Genomic DNA, 12,025 nt, shown 5'->3' on the forward strand with positions numbered 1-12,025 from the left:
TATGATTATCACACCAGACTGTACTGAAGCAGTGAGTCATTTTCAGCATATGTTCACACAGATATCTGAAATAGAGATGTGCCGCTAACATTATTGTTAGCTAAATAGCTACACAGAGGGTAATGCCAACACAATGACCATGTGACACAACAACCTCAAGCATCAGTGCTGAAATGGTGTGTGACTACTCAAATTCTAATGGTGCTGCATGGGAACGTGCTTTAATCTACTCAAGCTGACACTCAATTATCCATTTTATACAAGCTAATGAACCCACAGTTGGTTGAAAGTCTTTTCTGCCTCTCCTTATACTTATACAAGACGAAATCTGCATGCTGGAGAGGTTGCAGTACACATCAGGTATATCATTCTATTAAAACAAACAACCAAACCTTGTTACAAACAAGGTCACGATCAAAGCGTGTGGATGAAAGTCATGGAGAAAATAACCTCCTCTGCGTTTACTTTGTCGGACTCATCGACCTCAAAGCTAACAGTATCTTAACCCCAATTTTAATATTTAGCACGTTTAAATGACACTGGAAAATTGTACGACATCAAGCTCCACTAAACTGGACAAACACACCAAGACAGTGCAGTTTGGGATCGAATCAGATGGCTAAATGTGCCAGAAAGTATGACTGAAATTCAACCCATTGAAGTGTAAACTCACAGTCGCTTGAAACCTTTCCAGAATTTGTCACCTCACAACATCACTATCTAAGTAACTTAAAGACAACATCTGAGCAGTTAAATGGGCTGTACTTAAATGTTTCATAATCTACAGAAAAAGTTAAAGCTGCAAAATGCCTTTAATGTTTTCCTCCACGTACATGTATACTGGGACAAGGTTGGAGGTTTAATTAGCTGTAATTTTAGCTCGACTAACAAGCATGTAACTGTGACTGATGGCCGAAAGGATGCTCACCTCTTCTAATCCATTTACAAAGAACCAAACATTCCGTCCACCTTCACCAGTCTGTCCAGAGCTCACTCCTCTGGTACCAAGAGGTTCTTCAGCACCTAAACAAAAGAGACGGAAACAGAAACTGTATTAACAACACTTAAAGGTCCCTTTCAAAAGTGTAATGTTGTGTACATGATGTGCAAGAGCAGGTTAAGAATAAGTTTGTACAGGAACCTGAGAACGTTGTCATCTACAACAGTGGTTCTGAACCCAGGGGTCACCTAGAATGAGGATCATAGATGTGCGAGGTCTTCACACCACAGAGGTTGTAAAAATTAGATTTGCACTTGTGGAAGATCATAACATGTTTACAGGACGATCGCTGCTGTTACACAACGAAGTGCACCGGTTGTTTCATGGGCCAGTGCTGTGCGTTTTTTAGGACTGCAGGAAATCAAAGAGTTCATCTCCAACTCTGATCAAACAGCTGAGAAATGCGTTTTCAATTAAAAGGGCTGCAGATGCATTCAGAGTCGGAAAAACGTCAAAAGGGGAGACAATTTACAGAGCAGCTGAGACAGTCCAGTGGCACAGAGCAAGGGCATTTAAGTACAGATTTGGGAAATTAAGTCTCCTTTTACTGATGTAGATGCGCACTTATAGGAATAATGAGTGCTGGCCCTCTACCTTTCCAGTTTTATGGATGTGGAAGGGCTTGACTGCAATGATGAGCCCGCTCACCTTCAAGATGATTCGGATTTAAAGGAATATTTCCAGGACAATGAATGAGAAAAAACACCAATAACAATTGTATTTTGGTAGGACACGGTTTCATCCAGCTTGGCCAAACACACAATTTGAGATTCTTCTCCCATTCAGCACTCTGTGCCTGTCTGAGACGGACTTCAGCACCTTGTAATAAATGAAAGCCCGGAACAGGCTGTCACAAACATTACACCTGACATCTCAATCCTGGACAGAGGTAAAAGCTAAAGGCTGCAATTTTTTTCTGTGGAAGGAAAAGTGGGACCGATCATTTTAAAAATGAGCATCAGTAAAGTTTTGGAGGTTAGTCTTCTGTTGTGAGCACATACATATCGGGGTGGGTGTGTGTGCGCGCAGAGGAGCTTCAAGGAAAAAAAGACTGAAAACCTTTAATCTATAATATGTAATAAAGTATATTCCATGGACTTTGTTGGCTTCTATGCATTATTTGCAGTACTGCATGCAAATATTTATAGATTTTCTCATTTCCTTTTTCAAACCTTCTGTACACATCCTCTGTGAAGCTACGTATATCATTCTTAGAATTTCATTTGAATCGACCTCCTTCACAATTTATAAGAAAGCCCTCAAGACTAAAGGCCTCATTATTCAATTGTAAACGTGTGCTTCCTGACCACACTTTGGTCAGCCATTCGTCAATCTCCTATTCCAGCTTATTGCTACTCAGGGTGACATGAAGGTGAAGAATGCACTGAGTGAAAGGAAAAACTCTGTCAAGGTTGTTGGTTACAAGCCCAGTTCACTCAGGTAAATGTTTATATGTTCACTGGAATGGTTCAGTTATTGATCAGTTCTCAATATTTCTTAAAGCATAATGATTTAAGTAGACTTGAAAGAAATCCTTTATATAGTCTAAATAAATTATGACTGATTGCTCCTACGAAGCTGTTCAATACCGACTTTTCAAAATGAAATATAATTAACTGTCGTTATTTTAGTCCACTGTGGCCAATTATACCCCTTAAATCAATGCTTAATACACCTCAACACTGATGCTTTATAAATAAAGGTCAGGACTCAAATGCATATTTGTAATTGCTGCTGATTAATTTACTGGCTTTTCGAGAGTGAGGTCATCAAAGTAAAGCTAATCAATCAGTTTAAATATGCAAAGTCACATAGATAGTTGACTCTGTAATTAATCTTACCAATTCATTTCTATCCCCTAGTTGAAACTAGTTATTAAATTAAAAAAGGTGCTAAATCACAAGATCAAAGAGAACACATTGATCTCTTAATGAGATGTGCTTATCGACAAAGCACTCAAATTACGTTGTAGAAATAAAACCGGCTGGGCTTCCCTCTGTCACTGCATGTTTTACAGCCCTTTGATAGCAGTTTAAGGGAAAACAGTAAGAAAGCCAAGAATAAGGCTCGATGAAATGGACAAATTGTTGTCGATATCTTCCAAGATAATGGAGTCGTTTTGAGTTAAAATAACCACAGAATCACTCATTATCATACAAATTAAACTGAAATGTGTTTCTTGAATTAAATGTCTGCATTTTAAGGTCTTCTTAAACATTTTCTCTGGAGGACTGAAATGGTCAGGATGCAAAACAATTCCACACGTGCATGTATAAAAATATAAAGGACTCTATGAACAAATTAATATGTCAGTAAAGGTTATTGAAAAAGAGGAAAAATATTCATAATCAAATAATGTGTACAATGGGAAACAGGCTGATATTTCATCTTTAATTGTAAACTATATTCGTGTAACTGTGTTATTACCCCTACTTATTCACTTTGTTGTTCAATTTTCTTTTCTAATTTCTTCAATTAGTAATAGTGTATTTATACATTTCTTCCTAATCGTTTTTGTCCATAATTTTTTCCGTTGCATTTTCCCGCCATTTATTTCACTAAACTTATTTATCTTATTTTACTTATTAATATTTTACATTGTATTTAACTAAGTCATTGTACTTTTCTTTGTGTATAGGTTGAGTAAAGTCCATTTACTTCCCTCCCAACACCCTTTATTTCCCACGTAAAATTAATTTCTGCTGTATCATGCAAATGAGTGGCGCTGACTTGTAGAATGGCATGGGCTCATTTAACTGACTGATCAATGACTTATTGAATTAAAAGGAGTGTGGCAATTTATGTTACAATAGTGACAAGTTCATCTGCTTAAAGCAAAACTGTTCTATATCAAATTAGAACTAAAACTTATGCACGGTCGACTACTTTGAGGCTATTTTTCTGAGTACAAGTTAAGCTAGCTGCTAGAACAATAAGCCTTCCCATTCCAGTCAAATGGCACAAAAAGAATAGCCTCCACCTGTCTTTTCCTGGACCACAATGGAATACGTCATGTGGTTCAGGAAAGATAAGATAAGAAAAAGCTACAGGGATTTACGAAACTATGATAGTGCTTCAATGAGAATTTGACCAAACTCACATTAAGCTGTGATGTGGGTCTGCAACTGTTCAATAAATGTTCTACAAAAATAATTAGATACTTCACCTTATGCAATCTTATCACAAAGTCATACAAAGGTTATCTCATATATATTATTAGAGATAGCATTACTTTTGTGATGTACTCACTCGCGTTCCAGTGATCTATGAATAACGAGGTGAGAGAGCATGGAGAGTTGCTCTGAACGAGTCTTTTTACTCCTGCATAGTACATACAACTACAACAGAAAACACCTGCGGGTGGGACGGTGTCTCAAACAGGACAAACTTAAAATGATCAATACACAGCAACCGTACTCTAAAGTTTCCTACTTAAAAAAAAAAAGAAACATAAAACGTTGAACTATATTGTCGTCACAGGCTGCTCAAACACACCCTCCTGTCCTCATATTTATCCAAAAAAAATTATCAGGCATCGTTATGACAGTTGCAGCCGCAAGGAACTGTGGGATGGAACCAGAATACTTGACTGTAGAACCAGTTAATATGGCCTCGAAGCAGGGCTTTGGCAGTCAAAACACAAAGAGCTGGTTCGGCACTTTGATGGGGAAAAAACTGGGATAACCTGCATCTGAGCCTCAAATGGAAAGAAAAGCACAGCTTTTAAGTCTTATGCATGTGGTGGTAGACCATGTTCAAAACCGATCAAAAATCTCTTCACCTCTGAAGAAACTACAACATCTTTATACAAAATTATACCAAGTTCATTCAGCTTAAAGAAAAAATATGTGTCACTACGTCACACAGCAAAAGTCCCTTATGTCGTTTCTGAGTCATGTGATCATTGCACTAAAAATTAAATGCGTTAACTGCCTTGTTTAAAGCTGTGAAAGCAGCATAAGGGGATGCATACACTATGACAACACTTTAACATAACAAAATAAGCTGCAATTACATCAGACTGGGTGATGGAGAGCCCATTTTTCTAGCCATACTTACTTTGAATATTTTAAGTTAGATGTTTAAAGTTTAAAGCTGAACTAGGTCAGCTAAGAATGAGCTCTTAAAATAATCTCTTCAGGGTGTGTGATCAAGGGCAGTAAAAGCAAAACAACATTAACTTTGTTTCAAGGTGCTTTATCATGCAATTCTCTGAGATTAACACGATACCGACAGCCTTTTATTACCTTTACATACTGTCCCAATGCAATTAACCTGTTAGAAGCAAGGGGTTGGCATCCCATACATCAATGATGAACTTTAACGTTACAGCCAGAGGATATCTATTTAGGAATGGTATTCAGTCATCAGTTATTCGAGTTGTTCCTCTTTTGCTGCCATTTTGACACATGCAGCCATCTATTGAGACTTGTAAAAAAGAGCCGAAGACCCATCTGCTGGGCATTTTCTCTGTGGCTGACCAAACACTGAATAATCGCACCACTGATACCACAGTGGTGCCAGCCATCAATGACCATCTGATGCCCGAAGAATTATCCAAGAATTCTGAGCCTGCAAAAGTGAAGAGCTCAATTAACTGAGATTTCTGCTGCAGCGCTGGAGTGAACTGATTAAAACGTAATCACTTCTTATCTTGTGTACACATAGATGCAAAACCTAAAGTGCCATGAAATGGAGTTTTAGAGAAAAACAAACGATTTAAGCCAGTCCAAGGGAAAACGCCAGATTAAAACAAACTGCTCTTTTTCCAGGAGCTGACGGTATGAATATATTATCATCAAATAGAATTGTTTTCATGACAAACAATTCTATTTGATGATACTGCAAGCTTGGAAGCAAACACAACAAATAAATCAATCCCACCTTATACACAAGTATATTCATAGGAAGAAGCTAAATGTTAATGATGTCAAAGCATTTTTCTTTTAAAGAGGAGAAAGTGTTCCTTTATGGGCTAATTTACATGATTAAATTTCAAATAAAGCTGACTCTTGAAAAGATCCACAGAGAGCTGTCAACACAATAAAAATGACTCTGTGTAGTTAACACAAATCTACTTCAACCAAGAGACCAAATATAGTCATTGCTTTTTTATTGTTTGTTTTATCAGCCTCATATAGAGGAAATAGGATTTTATTCTCCAACAGTTTAATCAGCGAGTGCACTTTAAATGCTACAAACCTGTGAACCCAAACTATTCACCAGTGCTGGGCGTATTCTTCCGAAGCTTCATTCCCATGCAACCTCTTCCAGCTCTCAAAACCTCAGGGTAATTTTCACACTGGATTTAGCAAAACAAAGAGGGTTTTAGTGGGTTTGTATCACACGCTGAGAGAAGCGTTGTGGCTGTCACAAGCATTCAGGAATATAGACGGTAAATTCTGACGTTATTTAGAGATGCTTTGCATGCATTTAGAGACTGTCCCTTCCTTTGTGCGGCTGTGAAATGCAGGTCTGTTGTTCCAACTGAAATCCAGACTGGGTGCAGCTGTTTACAAACTCTTTGCTCTCCTCTTTCCAGTTTCAGAATTCTTCATTCTGTATTCCTTTCAAGTCAGCATACTCCCACGGTTCACCTGTGGCATAATGAAGCGGAGGCCCTGTAGGTAAAACTAAACCCAACAGAATATGTTGCACGCAGTCTTTAAATCACTGTGATATCAGCATTGGAGAAGCAAAAAAGAACAAAAAATGCATTAGGGAAGCAGCGCGTTATATTTCCGATTGATTTCGAAATAACAAAACAGTGAAACATGATGACTCAAGTGCCTCTGACAAGTTTTGGAGTGGCAGTGAGCACTGGAAAGTTTGCAAGAAAAAAAAAAAAACTAACATAAAAGTGAATAGGAGGGTTAGATTTAGGAAACCAAGCAAATACTCCCGGTGCCTGTCAAGACTGTGAGAACTCTTTCCAGCTTGGAGAAAAACGTTGGCTTTACTAGTTAAGGCCCAGGAGTCATTAATGGCGTCATAGAAAAATGAAACGATCAGCCAACAAAATACTTGACACTTGAAAGAGAATTTTATCCTGGAGTTCTGTTCAGTTTTGACAATAACTTCCACAATAAATTTACAAATGATTTGGTTTGTCTGCGATTGGGGAGAAAAAAGTCCTTTCAAGATGTCAAGAAAAAAAAAAAGTGGTGTTAGCCCTGAAAAAAAAACGAAGAGGGCTGTGTCCCAGCTGCCTTTCGCACGAAGACAAGACTCGCATCTTCAGAACCTTGTCAGTTCTCTAAAAAGGCCACAGACTAGTTTAGAATATTAAGCAGCTCATGCTGTCAGAAATCAAAAGGATTTTGGGAGAGAGTGGGAAGCCTCAAAAAGGCTTTGATGGTATATATCGCTCAATCTCTGGAAGATATGACAGAATGAAAAAATAAAGACAGAGTAACAAAGAAGCTCTGAGGGAAGAGGGAGGCAGAGGTTATTTTCCTTCCCTCAGAATCCTGCATACGCATATATCATTATTCCTCAATGAGAGTCTTGTTGTTAAAATGTCAAGACTTCTGACTGAAAAGATGAAGTCAGACAGAGACAGAAATGGTAACAAAAAGGACACACAGGAGGCCAAAATGTTTCGGGTCGTTTCATTCCATCATAGCAGGCACACTGAAGGAAGGCGGTTGTCTTAATTCCTGCACTGTTTGAATGCAGAGCACATTTATATCATTAACGTCACTCAAAATATCTGCACTGCTTCGTTCTGGCACCTCTCTAATCTGTATGGAAAAGGAGGCAGCCGAAAATAGGGAAACTAAACAAACTTTGCAATGTAAATGTAATGTGACTCCGAAGATCCACTTTATGATTCCAATCATTCCTGTCTCGGGAGGGGAACAGTGATAGGATGGAAAGGCACGGTTTCTGTGTTAAAAAGGGGTGATGGAGCCAAGCAACGGATCAGTAATTATGACTATGACTTTTCTGGAGGAATTCATGGTCAGGTGACAATTGTAATGATCTTTCCAAGACTAATTACAGGAGCAGCAAAGACGCTCAAAGAGGTGAATGTGCAGGCTGTGTCTATGTGTGCCTTTTAGGTAAATCTGTTGATTTATTAACTAGAAGAAAATTGACCCTCTCTTTGCAACTTGATTAGATTTAGCTCGATAACCTGTCTCCTGCAAAGCACCCAAACTTCAGTTACTCGTGTTGTTTCCAGGGTTATTGCTCACATGGGTGGCTTTAATCTAGCCTTCGGGGAAAATACCTCAAATGAAAGAAAGAAAACAGCGAAGAGCTAAAGAGTTCCCAAGATAATCCAGACGGAGTAGATTTCATATGTAAAGCTCCTTGGCACACAGCTGAGGAATTTCCCAGAAATGTCAGGAGTCTGCAGGCCTTCCAGCAACATGGCCGAACATGTGTGGCAGCAGAGAGGAGAGCTGTTCAGGGGATAGGCCCTGAGGTGATTTAAAAAAAATGTCTCTTTCAAGCTGACCTTGTCTTTACTTCATTCTACTGGTTTAACTTTAACTGACATTTCCAAGCAAATTATTACTCCCATCAGGGCAGAGTACTGCCAATCTTCTGCTGTCACTCCTGAACAGAACTACTTTGGATAAATCGACTCATCTTTCTGGAGCTTTTAGGCCATTTCCATTTTTTTCCCCAGTTTGACCACACATAGTATCCTTTTCAGATGTGCTTACAACATTAAAGGCATCCTACCACGCATCACCTTTTCCCTCTTAGATGCAAACTGTACTCCGAAATTTCCAGTGTTCAGGTGTGAAAACATCTATAGATGTGAATATTTTGTCATCAGTTTTCTTTTTTAAATCAATCTCAATCGTGAGACTCGTAGAGCTATTACACACAAGCCTGAAGCAAACGCACATCGATATGTAGCCAGTTCCGTTGCATTGCCAAAGCTCTTTAACTGTGACTACCATCAAGAGTTCAAGCCCCAACTCCTCCATAAGCTGAACTATCTAACCCCTCCCAAGCCCCTGATATGCTCACCAGTGTTTGATTGTTGGGAAAAGTGCAACAGATATAACATAAGAAGCACTGTTTGAGCCTTTGTCTGATTGGGTGAATGAGAAACACATTGTAATGCACGCTGTAGAACCAAAACAAGGTTAGAAATCACCACGCAAACATGGAACATTTCCCTTTTACTCACTTTCTGAAACTCAAATGTATGGTGTTGGATAAAATTCAACATTTGTGGAATATGTGTGTATTTAGCAGTAGGTTCCTATTTTGCCATTTCTGACTAACCATACCAGTTATCAATCAGTCCATTTTACTTTAGCTGCAAAAGATTAAAGCACTAACTCTGAAATATACCATAATTCATTAGATTCCTCATTCATATCAACGGTTTTTAGAGATGACAAGAAAGGCAAATGTGTTTGTAAGGATTGGAAACAGATAAAGAGTAGATAAGGGTGGAAAAGAAGCAAAGCAGTGAAAGACATGCCTGTACTCCGAGACTCCCATTGCTTTCTACAGCCAGCTGTCACAGAATTCAGAAGCATTCGTTATATGTTAAAAAAGCAGAAAAAAAAATCAAGTCAGGTTTCAGTAAACCAAAGCAAACGAACATGAACTGAGCTCAAAGTGAGCAGAGGCGATTCCTAGTAATAAAGAGGTCAACAATGACAATCTAAGTGACAAAAACTGCATAAGCGGGACTCTCCTCAAAGCTTACATGCAATTCACCAGCACATGAATTACACAGACTTTAAAATTTGAGAATTTCCGCTTGTTATAAATAAGATGGAGTCTCCTCCAACATGCACTAGCCAGCAGCAGTTTGAAATATTCACATGCGACTGCGCTGCAGTTCAACTAAGCCGCATGTGATTAAGGATAAAACTACTCCTTGTACACACAAAGGATCCACTCATGGGAAGAAAAAGTCCACACAGAAAGGCCAGCAGACTTAAATATCTTTGCTTTAATGCAGCAGTGTTAACTGCAGAGTAACAACGCAGCCCTGTCATCTTTTCAATGCTTTTTCAAATTTTCTCTTTTCCATTAAAAAACATAAGTAGCCTGAAGTTTAACTGCTCACAGCTAAATCCTCTTTGGCCTTCCAGCTTGAGCTGAAGCTCATTAGCAGAGGGGTTGCTTAAATTACATAAACGTCCTGCTCCATTGTGAGAAAAGTGAGGGACCAAAGCTTTGCTCCGTGCAACAATGTGCCCAGCATCCTGCTGCCGACACAGTCCTGCACGTGCACGACCCCTGTGCTCCTGGGCCACAAGCTATTCCAGGTCTTTTCACAACCCAGCTCTTATTATGCTCACAATCTATTTTCTCAAGGCCCATACGCTTCCTTGAAGTGTGAAATTCCCTTGTGAATATATTTAAATGCATGCAATAATTAAAAGCTGACAGCTTTTTTTTTTTTGTGTGCATTTCTTGGTTACTTTGTTACAAGACAAATAAGTTAACTGTGATTGCTATAAGAGAGAGCTCAGGTTAATTTAGCTGCTTCAGCTTCTCACATGCATTCTTTTACACTTGTAAAAGTGTAGAGTCCAAGGCATCACATCAACAATTGTTTCAATTTTAAAGCTAGATAATAGATCTCAATAGAGGCGTAAATGTCAACTGAAGTCCCTGCTCACATTTAAATGGCTAAACTTCATTAAATATCATCCCATATCTGTACAATATGACAGGTGGTGCGGTGGTTAGCACTGTCCAAAAACATGCATGTTAGGTTAATTGCCCCGAGGAGTGAGTGCAAGTGTGCATGTTTATCTCGTGTGTTTCTGTGCAGCCCTGTGATGGACAGGCAACCTGACCAGGGTGGCAGCCGGGATAGGCCACTGACCCTGAATTGGATTAACAGGATACACACACTGGATGGATGCAAGTAATACCAGCACAAGTAGGTAAGGATTCAAATCATTCTGACACTGTTCATCTGCACAGACACATAATTGCTCTTGATACTATTAAATCATTTAAATCAAAATATAACATGTAAATATGGGAAAGCGTTTCTTCCGTCATTTGCTCTATTTGCTCTAGCTGTATTTAGCATAAAAAAAAGAGCATTAGTGAGCAGTACTAATGAAGCACCATGATGGTCATATACCTTCCAACTTTCTGTACAGCCTCAGACAAAAGTGCTGTTTCCTGTTAGTTCACAGTTTCCTTTAGTTGTATTTTCATATTCTGACCACACACCCGTTCTGTCTGCAGCACCATTGTTTGAGCCGCTACCGCTACATCAAGACCTCAAAACGCTCGACTTGTCATCTCTTGCTGATATACTGACGTGCAGCGCATATCTGTGGCATGATTAAACAGCACAAAGATGTGGGATCAGTGGACTAAGTACAATAAAATGTGTCGTAATCTATGAGCATGTTCTCCCAATAGTTGAAAAATATTGGCGCTTTATCTGTGGATGATGAGATAGTCCTCACTCTATGTTAAAACTTCCATCCATCCATTTTCTATACCCGTTTAATCCCAGTCAGGGTCATTGGGGGGGTGTTTAAACAATAAAAAGGGTCTCTGTAGCATGTTACGGTAGGGACGATGCCATGCTTGCATTGACAATTCTCTGCAGTACCGCAGCTATGAAACGGCAACATGGAAAGCAGCTGCTTTGCTGAAGCGGTCCTCAGCGTTGCTGCGGGTTACTCTCTAACCCACAGCCTTGGATGCATTTTACTGCATTTAGACTGGATTCCCCCGCACCTCAGAGAGTTTGGCCATGACAGGAGAGCAGGAAATATAATCATACTAATGTCAAACATTATCGTCTGATGCTCTCAGCTTTATCATTATTAGCTTACCATTAAATATTTGTTTAAGTGACACAGTTTGTCCCAGACTTGTACATTAACCGGTACCAGTTTAGCACTGGCTCTCAATACTCATCCCTAAAATGTATTTAGTTATTTCAGTAAGAAATTCCTTTCTGACAGGCAGACGAGGTAGCTTTAAGGTACATACACTGACAAACAGGGTTTTTTTTGAGCCAAGGTGGTCTGTCTTTGTTTACCGTTTATTCAAATACATGTACTC

The 12,025-nt window shown here is 39.1% G+C and overlaps 1 protein-coding gene across 2 annotated transcripts in view; it reads right to left on the reverse strand.

Moving 5' to 3' along the window:
• glceb (glucuronic acid epimerase b) overlaps positions 1-12,025 on the reverse strand; it is a 63,034-nt gene that overhangs the window by 41,349 nt on the left and 9,660 nt on the right. Inside the window, exon 2 of one of the 2 annotated variants that reach the window (XM_072380967.1) lies at positions 929-1,023. The exons of the other annotated variant lie outside the window; for it this stretch is intronic. The gene's annotated coding sequence lies outside the window, so the exon portion shown is untranslated. The remainder of the gene's footprint in view (positions 1-928; positions 1,024-12,025) is intronic. 2 annotated transcript variants of the gene reach the window in all.

The sequence above is a fragment of the Leuresthes tenuis genome, unplaced genomic scaffold, assembly GCF_036924035.1.
Source record: "Leuresthes tenuis unplaced genomic scaffold, fLeuTen1.0.hap1 SCAF_2, whole genome shotgun sequence".
NCBI classification, from domain to species: domain Eukaryota; kingdom Metazoa; phylum Chordata; class Actinopteri; order Atheriniformes; family Atherinopsidae; genus Leuresthes; species Leuresthes tenuis.